General features: G+C 39.6%; 1 long non-coding RNA gene across 1 annotated transcript in view; it reads left to right on the top strand.

Annotated features, from left to right (window-relative positions):
• Positions 1 to 8,133: 8,133 nt before the first annotated feature.
• LOC135417826 (uncharacterized) overlaps positions 8,134 to 11,423 on the top strand; it is a 64,945-nt gene continuing 61,655 nt past the window's right edge. The window contains exon 1 of the long non-coding RNA XR_010432228.1: positions 8,134 to 8,277. This is a non-coding gene — a long non-coding RNA (uncharacterized LOC135417826). The remainder of the gene's footprint in view (positions 8,278 to 11,423) is intronic.

Raw genomic sequence — 11,423 nt, 5'->3', positions numbered from 1 at the left:
CTGCATGTCTCAAGACCTGTCTAATGTGTTAATACGTCTTTTAGAGGCTGGGGGTAGAAGAGCATACTGAAACACAATTTACAGGTGTAAGCATGATTTTCCCTCCCTGTGTTTGGTTACCATGCAACAGGGTGAGCTCTTACAGCCTTTCTGATGTGAAGTTTAGTTCATCAGACTTAGCTCCTTTCCCAGACCTTGTTGAAGAAAACTTTTAAAAATATAATGTTTAATATGAAACCTACTCGTTAGTGACACACACGCATATATATAACCGTGGACATGATTTTTGCTTGCTAAGCTTGAAGAATATTTGGAACACGATAGTAGCTTTTGCAGTTGGTTACTTTGTTTTTGTGGGTCACCTTGTAATGAAATGACATAGAACAATTTTGTTTATTTCCCTGTTATTGGATTGCAGAATCACAATTCAGCTGATTCTTTACCATTATGATTGCAACATGTAAGACTAGCCAAAACCACACATAGATACATGTAATGCTCTGAAACACTGCCATCTTTTGGTGTCTGGGAAATGTATTGTATAATTTGTTTTGTATTTCTTATATGTGCCTTGGAGGAGAGAGAGAGGTATTACGTGCCCCAATGATTTTTATCCTATGCAACGTGTTACATCGGGGAGCCTGGAGAACCATATCTCCCTGTTTTAGTGTGAACTTCAGCACTTGAAAAGTGCTACATTATTTTCCTTCCTGCACTTTTCCAGGATATGCACATACAGCTCTCTCCCTAGGCAAAAGACAGAGTGACCTACACATAGCAAAATTGTTTGGTGCTCTGCTGAAAAATGCTTATGTATTAATGTAGGTCTTATGAGATCTTGTACTGAAATCCTTTAGGATATGAAGGATAGGAGGCAAATAAGCCTGATGTGAACATCATACTTTACATAGTACCTTTTTAGGAAATATGCATCTAATTCACTCTTTGAAGTTACCCATATCCTCTAATTAATAAGATCTCCATCCTGCTTCTGTTTATTGTACATTTAGGAAGAGTTTTGAGGCCTATCTAGTTTTCTGATCCAAATGTTTGTCAGTTCTGCTAGGGTCCTTTGGCTTTTGTGGTGGACAGCAGGCCCCCACCAAAGTTACTCTGTCACTCCCCTCCTCAGCTAGATAGGGGAGAGAAAATACAATGAAAAGCTCATGGGTTGAGATAAGGGCACGAAGAGATCACTCACCAATTACTGTCACAGGGAAAACAGAGTTGACAGGGGAAAAAAAATAATTTATTTTCAAGCAAATCAGAATAGAGTAATAAGAAATAAAACCAAATCTTAAAACACCTTCCCCCCACCCATAGGATCAATTTTATTCAGAGTTTTCACTTTCACATCTTCCCCCAAGCAGCACAAGGGACCAGGGAATGGGGGCTGCAATCAGTTCATCACACATTGTCTCTCCTGCTCATTCGTCCTCAGGGGGAGAGTCCTCACATTTTTCCCCTGTTCCAGTATGGGATCCTCTCTCCATGGGTCCACAGGTCCTGCCAGGAGCCTGCTCCAGTGCAGGCTTCCCATGAGGTCCCAGCCTCTTTTGGGCATCCATCTGCTCCAGTGTGGGGTTCTCCAGGGACTGCAGGTGGATCTCTGCACCACTGTGGACCTCCATAGGCTGCAGGGGAATCTCTGCTCTGGTGTCTGGAGCACCTCCCTTCCCCCTTCCTGACTGACCTTGGTGTCTGAAGTGCTGTTTCTCTTACATATTCTCACTACTCTCTTCTCTAGCTGCAATTGCCTCTGCACCATACCTTTTCCTCCATCTTAAATCTGTTACCCCAGAGGCCCATATTGGATGCCAGTGGGTTTGTCTTGGAGCCAGATGGCATTTACTCTGTTGGACATGGGGGAAGCTTCTGGCAGCTTCTTGCAGAAGCCACCCCTGTAGCCCCACAGCTACCAAAACCTTGACATGCAAACCGAATATAACTTTAGACTGGGAAATTTAGGAACAAAACTTAGAAATATGGAAAATGGAGGAAGAAACTGCAGATGTTCTCCAGGAACAAGTCCCTGCTATGCTGAGACACGACAGATGATTCACATGCTGTTCTCTCCATGCTGAATGAGGGAAATTGTGAAAGTGGTCTGAATCCTTCTCAACGGTTCTGCTGTGTCTTTGTCTGACTGTCTTCCCTGGTAAGTGTAGTGTTTTGGGAGATGATTAAAGTGATTATAAAGTAGGACTGTAATTAGGTAAAAAAAAAGGATAAGGTATTGTAGTTACACTGACTAGGTTTGACTTTCTTTTTGCCTGTGCAGATTTTTATGACAAGTTAATTCTGTTAATGAAGATATACATCAGTGCAAGGAAAAGCAAAATGAGGCTCTCATATTCAAATGTCACATGCCATGATAGCACCTCCTTAAGAGCAGACTGAAATATGTGAAAGAAAAATTAGATGCCCAGACTTACTGATAGATGCTTACTGATATGTGACTGTACAAGAATGCAACTTGCTATGATCTTTCTTGGCAGAGAGCCAGAAGAAATTGTCACATTAAATTAGGAGGCTCAATTTTAATTTTCCCTCTTTAACATCCTCCTATCGATTTGGCCCAAGTGCCTTTATTCAATAATTCTACTAAAGGAATACCAAGCAGTGTAGTTGCTTAAATAGCATTTATATATCAATATAATTTTTAACACACAAAATTTCAGTCTGTCAGGACCCAACTTATTTACCAAAGTGATTCATTTAAAAAAAAAAGCAAACCTCAACAAAAAAGTACATTTTAGCATGTAGCCTGTCTGAAAATTAGCTGTAGCATGGAAACACTGCTCTCAGGAGCATCCAGATTGCAGTTTTTCAGCAATAGTCCTATCTATCAGTGTCTCTGAAAGACACATTGTCTTTCAGAGAGGATCTACCTCTTTGATTATTTGCTGTAATAGAAATAAAGGACATAGATATTATATGGCAGGAAGGGACTGTTACCCTATGCCAATATTCTAGTGTGATGAGATTATCACTTATCCATAGAAGCAACTGGGAATGAAGAGATCATTTATGATGTTGTTTGGAGGCACCATATATATATAAAAAAGAATGATCAGAATATTTTCTGAGGGGGGGGTGAGATCATATATAAATATTTTGTGATGAAGAACAGGTTTATGTACTATCTCTTTGTGATGATTGATTACAGTACCAGGAAAGCTTTAGTATGTCTATTTTATTGTACTATGTACATTTTGAAAATATAATTCATGATTGTAATATCTTCTTTGGAGAAGGAAACTGAAGTCTTGGTAATTTGTGGGGTAAGTAAGAATGAGAAGTTGGTTCTACCCCCAATCCGGTCAATTCTATTTTGTGAAATAATGTTGTTTAATGCAAAGCCTTCAGCAGAACCAGTTGGCAATGGCATTTTTCTTCACTGCCTTGTCTTTACAGCTATGTTTTGCTCCTACAATTTCTAAATGCAGTGATAGCATTTCAGGGGTCTTTGTTTTTACATGTGTAGATGAATAACAATAATAATACAGGGGTTTGAAGAATTGATAAGGAATTCAATCAGGAGCTCACTGTGTGTCACTTTTTCTGGCTGAATTTCTCTTTTGTTGTAGAGAAGAACTGGTGTGAATATGCACAACTCACATCTTAATGTGTATGAATTACTGTCACGCACTAAATTTGTGAGATCTCATCAACAATTATTATGGTTCAGTATTGATAATATCCAGAAATGTTGGCCATTCATTGGTAGGCTACCTAGTATACAGAACTTTGTGAAAGAGAGGAAATGTTTGGATGAAGACTTGGAGCAATAAAGAGGAACTTTAGCTGAGTTCAAAGAAATGTAGTCTCTCATGTAATTCACACACTTTCTCACATCTGCATTATTGTGCCCAACAAACTTTAGAAGAAAACATCTAGCTCAGCCTGCTAGACACCAGAGGACTGTATATGAAGAACTTAAGTACAAAGTTTAAGATAATTAGCTCTTCTGTTACCTTAGTAGTGCTAATTCATTTAAATGGATTTGATGGAGAACAGTTTGATCAAAAAAGGATCAGAGAGAGGCAGCCATTGACAGCAGCTGATGAGGGGAACAGACGTCAGGAGATTTATTCCTTTCTTCCCCTGTCCTGTTGGGTCTCTGAGAATTACTGTTTGTAATGATAGCAGGCTTCAGAAGAAGCTTGCTGCAGTAGCTAACTTATGATCCTGATTAATTTTCTATAACTCAGTAAACTGTAAATAAATGGATTAAAGAGCCATTTGATCTTCAAGAAGAGGTTTAAAGTGGCTTTGATGACTATGTACCTAGGGGAATACAATGGATTATCATGGATAATTGATTAAAGAAGAGAACACATTAAATCGATGTATATGTGAACACATAAAATCTGAAATTCGTGCACGTGAGTTCTGTGTGTCTGTGTGAATTTGCGGAAATGCAGACACATGTATGAGAGAGCAGAGTGGATATAGTAATGTATAAAAGTTTATATTGCTATTTATTTACTTTCTCTTCTTTATAGTTAGTAAATAAGTGATGAGACATTACTCTGTTAAACTGTAATTGCACTTGGAGATCCAGCAGCAAGCTACTAAACTCCAGGTGAAGTTCAGGCAACAGGCAAATTTCTATCAATCAGATATCCCGTATTCATTAGTAAAACTGTCTGAACGTAAAGGACAGCACCATAACTATAACCCTGTGTGAACTGAAGCATTCACTGATGATTGAGAAGGTAGAGAGGTGGTGTAAACATTAATATACACTGCAAATCATGTCCCATAAACAAGAGCAAAAGAAAGCACGATTGCTCTTGCTGTATCTCCCAGTATGTCTTAGCTTGGATACCAACATCTCTGTATACTGTGGTATGTGCTCCAAAAGAGGACTTTGAGGACAGCCTAAAAACCCATAGGGCAAATAATAAGGGGACAAAAAGATCAAGGAGTTGCCCCCTCTAGATTTCTTGATGGAAAAATATAAAGGCTTATCTCAGCTTTTAAAAGATCAAATTTTAAAGTCCCACACGACCAGAAACTAAAACAAGGTAACATAACCTAGAGACTAGTTTTGTGACCTTATCAGATTAAACAACTGGCTCTCCTGCTTTGTAAAGTGGATTTCAGTTCACAGTATATTAAGTCACCAGAGCTTTATAAACCTGCTAAAAATAACAAGTGAAATGGAAACAAGTCAGTCTTGACCTTAGTTCTGTGAAGGCTAGCTTACAGGAACTGAAGTGAATCTATATATATTTTGCTCTCAATTTCTCTCTTTCTCCTAGATAAAAGATGTTCAATTTTACAGTTTCATTTTTCTTTCTCTTCGTTCTAGTAGACCCTTTGTGGAACAGGGAAGGTTGAATATAGATCAGGAAGGGGAAGAGGGAAGTGATGTTTGTACCTTATGGCAGTTACTCTCTTGAATTCATGATGGTACTTTTAGTTTTGTCAGTTTTGTAGTTTAAATGATAACTTTACAGATCATACAAATGTTAAGTGATATAAAGAAGTTCATTCCTTCTCTTGCTCCTCTCCTGCATATAGCCCCTGCCCAGCCATCTTTGCTCTTTAAAATTAAGTGGAGAGAGAAGGATTTATTTTGCACCAGGGCTTTGAGAAATCTAGAAGGCAGCTGTTCACTTCCACTAGAGCAACAGAGACAGCACAGACTGTCCTCTGGGAACTGACATTGAGTATAGTACTGCATTATAAATACCATTTCCTAAATACAGACTTGGCTCCCTGTGGCTGATGAATAGACCTATGCTGTCATTGTACAAGGAGTTAAAGAACAACATTTTCCTCACTTGCAGAGCAGGGGAAGGTGTATCATTGCATTTCTTTTGTGTTGACGTTTGTGTGTAGGGTTGGATAGATCTTTAACAATCATTTTTGGACTGACCTTCAAACTTGCTGTGGCATCATCCCCTCCCACTGAGGTGAGCTGTGATTAGGGGCGAAGATCCTAGCTGTAATTAGGGGTGAGTTGGAGCAAGTTCCCGCATGTGGGTCATGGCAGTCACCAGCACAAAAACAGACTGGAGGAGAGTGGATTAAGAGCAGCCCTGAGGAGAAGGATGTGAGGGTGCTGGTTGACGAGAAGCTTGACATGACCTGGCAACATGTGCTTGCATCAAAAGAGGCATGGCCAGCAGATCAAGGGAGGTGATTCTGCCCCTCTACTCTGCCCTCGTAAGACCTCACCTGTAGTGCTGCATTCAACTCTGGATGCAAACTGACCTGCGGGAGTGAGTCCAGATAAGGGTTGTGAAGATGTTCAGAGGGCTGGAGCACAGCTCTCTATGGAGACAAGCTGAGGGACTTAGGGTTGTTCAGTGTGGAGAAGAGAAGGCTCCAAGGAGACCTTATAGCAGCCTTCCGGTACCTAAAGATGACCCACAAGAAAGCCAGAGTGGGACTTTTTACGAGGACATGTGGTGATAGGACAAGGCAGAATGGCTTCAAACTGAAATAGAGTAGGTTTAGATGAGCAATTAAGAAGAAATTCTTTACTCTGAGAGTGATAAGGCACTGGAGCAAGTTGCCCAGATAAATTGTTGATGCCCCATTACTGGAAGTGTTCAAGGCCAGGCTTGATGGGGCTTTGAGCAACCTGGTCTAGTGGAAAGATGTCCCTGCCCATGGCAGGAACATTGAAACTAGGTCCCTTCCAACTCAATTCTATGTTTCTGTAATCCTTTCCAGCAGAGTGAGACAACAGACTTGAGTTTGTACCCTTCTGTGCTTCTGGATTTAGGCACTGGTTTGATGCATAGCCCTTGATAAATGGCTTCACAGCATCTTTGCATCGCATTGTTGGTTTGTGAACTGGAGCCTAAACATCCTAATAGTACTGTGGGGATATAGTTAGCTACACTAAAGATCTGTTGGCTTCACAGAGTGCCTCTCTTTTCTTACTCGTCTGAAACAACTTTCCATTCTCATTCGGAGAGTTGAATGCCTCTCGCATAGTAGGAAGGAATGAACTTTGCACAACCAATAGAAACTAAAAGAGACAGTAAGTAACTGGGTAAGCTTCCCTGACTTACTGCTGGAAATGCTCCTAATTAGAGAATGCTCATCTCTTTGGGTGCTTTCTTCCTCTTTTGTGTTTCCTTTTCTGCAGTAAGATATAACTCTAATTATATTTCATACTCTCCTGCACCTGTTCACCACAAGGTATTGTGTAAGGAGGTAAGGACGTGAAGCAGACGGCACTTTACAGCTCCCTGTGTCAGCTGTGAAAAGCCTCCTGTGAATTACAGTTGAACAGACATCCTCTCTTTAGAGAAAGCAACCCAAGATAAGACTATGCTGTTAGGAAACAATCAAGCTGAAGGATGCGGTGTGATTTTTTTTTTTAAAAATAACTCTTAAGTGAGTCTTTGCTACTCTGAGGGCTTTTTAATTAATCACCAGAACACACGTGGTTGTTTGCATTCAATATGCACAGCAGCATAACCATTTTGTTTCTGAAGATTTGAAATTGCAGTAGCTCATAGTATCTTAGCCCCCGCATGAGCTACCTCACAGTTGAAACTTTGGAACCTCCTGTCTCTGTCAAGGTCACTTCCATGCTTTTATTGGAAAAATGAATATTTAGAGCAGTGCTATTTGCACATTCTGTAAGAACCAATCAACCAAATTAAACTTGTGTTTAAAAACCAATTCCCACCATAGAAGAAACTGTAGTATAGATGGAACATTAGGAGGAACCAGCTGGAAATTGAGTGGAGTTTTTCTTATGAAGAATTTAAATAAATTTAATAATTTGTCAAAATGTTCAGCAGAAGATCTCAGTTTTTCATTGAAAAGTAAGTAGTTATTTTTTTTTCCTATCAAGACAGAGTAGTACTCAAGGAAAGAATGCACTTTCTGTAATGATAATAATGCAACAACAGCAACAACACTAATAACAATAATAATGATGGTGACACAACAGGTTTGAGCTGATAGAAAGGCTGTTGGAACGGGCAGAGTGGGATGGCAGGTAGATCAGGAAGCAAAGCAAAACTGATGGGCTGTTCTGTACACTGAGGTTCCTAGGACCTGTCATCCAATAGCATTGTAACAACAGTTAAAAGTTAAAAAATACATCAAAAGAAAAAAAATCACAGAACTCTTCCCACTCTTGTTTGCAGATGTTGCCCCTTCTTGCTGTGTACAACCCGACATCTTCTGCTTTCTGATTAGTAAAGAAGTTACTTTACAGTATTGGTCCCCACTTTTCCATTTGACTGCGGTCAGCTGAGCTGACGGGACACAGAACGGAATGCATCAGTACATCCAGTAAGGTCACTTTAACTGTTACTGAACATGAATTTTTCAGGATACTGTACTATCCATGCTCCCTGTCTGAGTGTGCTGTTTAATGCATTGTAGCCATTTCCCTTGGAATTAAAACCAGAAATGACAATTCAAGTTATGTTAAAAAAAATGCTCATCTGGTGTTTGCAGTTTTGCTACTTCCCTGGAGTGTAGGAAGGACAGAGCTCTTAGCAGGAGTTGTGTGCCTTGCCCCAGGGCAAAATTAGAACAAGGAAGCCCATGCACTGCCTGTTGTTTTCTTTTTCGAGTGTGTCATGTCTCTTTGGAGCACAAGTATTTCTGGTGTAACGCTGACACTAAATGAAAGTAAACAGGGCTGATGGGCAATTGCAAAGAGTTTAGCTCAGCTAAGCATTCCAGTGTTATTTGTTTTTCATTATTGAGAGCATCTCTGTGCTGGAAATGGTGGAATACACAGAGGATAATGTGAACTAGAGAACACACACAGGGTAACTGAATCACTATATTGCTTTTCTACCAAGTGCAGTTTACTGGGGACGAGTGAGAAGGGGAAACAGTTTTAGTGTCATCATGCCTGTGAGTCAGGCATGTGCAGACATACTGACTTTCTGGGGCTTCCAGAGCACACGTTTAGGATGAATTTTTACATCAGAAATCCTGTGCTTTCTTGCTCTTGCTAATATCTGGCTGCCAGGTGGCATGAAGAATGAGGGTCACCCGGGCCTCTTCTACGCCTGGTCCTCCTGGTGTCGGAAGTGGTAGGATCAATTTTCTTAAGGAAAAAACTTGTTCTAGATTCTACTTTTTCCAGTCTGTTGTAGCACTGTGAGAAATTAATTCAGGACTGAGCCATGCTACCCTCTTAAACTGAGCAGGATTCAAGCTGATGACTTAAAAGGGAAAAACATACAGGTTATTGGCAGTGTCACATGGCATCAAGTTCTCTGCACCTGTGAGAATGAGTCATCTAAATTTTTCTCCTTGGAAAAGCAGTGAATAAAGTTGTTAATTCTTTCAAAGCAGAGTCAAAAGATCTTTTCACAGGACTGTTTCATCTGGAATAGAAATTGCTATAGGACAAAACCAGGGCAGATATAAATGTCGCAATTAAAGTGATGCAGTCAGAGTGCATGATATGAATCACACATACAAGCACCCAGAGATTGCGCTCTGAGTAAATTGCATTTGCAAGGAGGTTTAAAAGATGGGTAATGGGACTCAGTTTTCAAAGCAGAGTTGTCACAGTGCCCTTTCAGATGCCCTCCATGTCCTATACTCCAGCTGCTCTTCTAGGAGTTTGTGGATTTGCAGTTCTGTCTCATGTGTGGTAGTCTCATGTGGACATCTTACATACTTAAGGGCATCTAAAGTGGCACTTCACACCCCTATTCAGGTAGCCAAAACCCTCTGAATGCCAATTACAAAAAATGCTTGGGTGGAATTCTGCGGACTGATCCAGCTTTTGCTCTGTATTAGTAATTCCTATTAACATTTGTTTGTTCTGCATCACCAAAGGAAAAGGAGCCTTTATCACAGGTTATTGCACAGCTATGTCTGCCCCACTGTGGAGTAGAGATAGAAACAGAGATAGTAACCTCTAATTAAGGTTTGAAAAGTGAATAAATCTTACACCACATCAGAAGCAAGTGTTTTTAATCTCTGATTGAACCACCCTTCAGAAATTTTGATCGAGTCAAAAGATAACATCATTTATTTTTGCTGAATTAGGTTTCAAAAAGATCCTAAAAGTGAGTGTTCCAGATCATAGTAGTATTTTCATTAAAATTTTATTAAATCTTGTCCAGACAACTAAGAGAAGAGCTGTATTAACTAGCTGTGTACAAATCAGTGGCTACTTAAGACAGTGGTTAACATTACCATCAATAATTAATAATTCTTGGACTTGAATTTTAATGCTGACATGTTATGTGACATATATACATGGTCTCATTCTTTCTCTTTATTTTTCTCTCTTTTTTTTCTATCAAGATAATAAATTCAGTTCTTCAACAACTATTCTGATTCTGTTCTTCTCAAGATATTCAGGTTCCTGTCTGTGAATAAGAATTGCTTTTTAAAGCAGTGGTGTGAGCAACAGAGGGCAATGCATTTGTGTTTGGGGAATCCAAAGTTTTCAAATAATTAGATAGAGAGGAACATCTTGTCTGATCGTATGTCCATAAAGTACTGTTATTCTATCCTGTACAGGGCCATACATAATTCTAGCATCTGAGTTCCTTCTGGCATGGCAGTCAGCAGTATTCTTAGTGTTTTGTGGTCCTTAAATTCCTCTAGACCAAAAGCAGAGTCAGAGATTGCATTTCCTTTGTTTTTCCAGCTACAGCAGGGACCAGTGAACACACTTTGTATTTGACTCTACCACCTGACCTTGGAACATTGTAGTTATAAAATCTTCTTTACATTGGCTTTACAATATGATACTGCTTTTACAGTGTGTAGGCTGTTTTTACTTCAGTGATGCAGAACAAACAAATGTTAACAAGAATTACTAATTCAGAGGAAATGTTTCCTTGGAGCATATAAAATCCCAGGTTTGCAAATGATTTGGACATCCTCTGAGATTTTAATGCAGTTTAGCTTTCCTTGAAACAAAAGAATGATATCTTTGAGTGTTTTAAGGACTGCTACTTCCAGCTAAGTGAGTTAATCTGGTAATAACTATGTGCCTAGAGTTTGGTGATGCAAAATTTGCAGGTTTACGTACAGAACTATTTTTTGCTGAGGAAGCAATGTATAATGAGCTCCGAGAGCTAGCAAGTGTCTGCAGCTTTCACTTGTGCAGTTAAAAATGAATTCCTCCCTGTAAATTGTGAGCAGCTCCATGGGAATCTTTTTAATATGTGTAAAGCAGGGTGTGCATAGCAATAGCAAATGCTCTGATACCACAGTGCAAACATTTTGAAGCAGGAAAACAATGTTTTTCACAGTGTTTTATTTGTTTTAACTAACTCATGTGCAGCATCAAAAATGATGCCCAAGACTAACTTGAATTCTTGAAAAGTCCCTGTATTGTGTTAAACTGCAGCAGTGGCATGATAAATCAGTGCGAGTGTGAAGGAAATATGTCCCCATGCATTATGCCTTGCAGTGCTTCGTATGAGGTGGGCCTTTGAGGCTTGGCGTGG

This window comes from Pseudopipra pipra, chromosome 1 (assembly GCF_036250125.1).
Source record: "Pseudopipra pipra isolate bDixPip1 chromosome 1, bDixPip1.hap1, whole genome shotgun sequence".
In the NCBI taxonomy this organism is placed as follows: Eukaryota; Metazoa; Chordata; class Aves; order Passeriformes; family Pipridae; genus Pseudopipra; species Pseudopipra pipra.
Note: the sequence above shows the minus strand (reverse complement) of the source record. Positions and strands in the feature narration are given on the sequence as shown.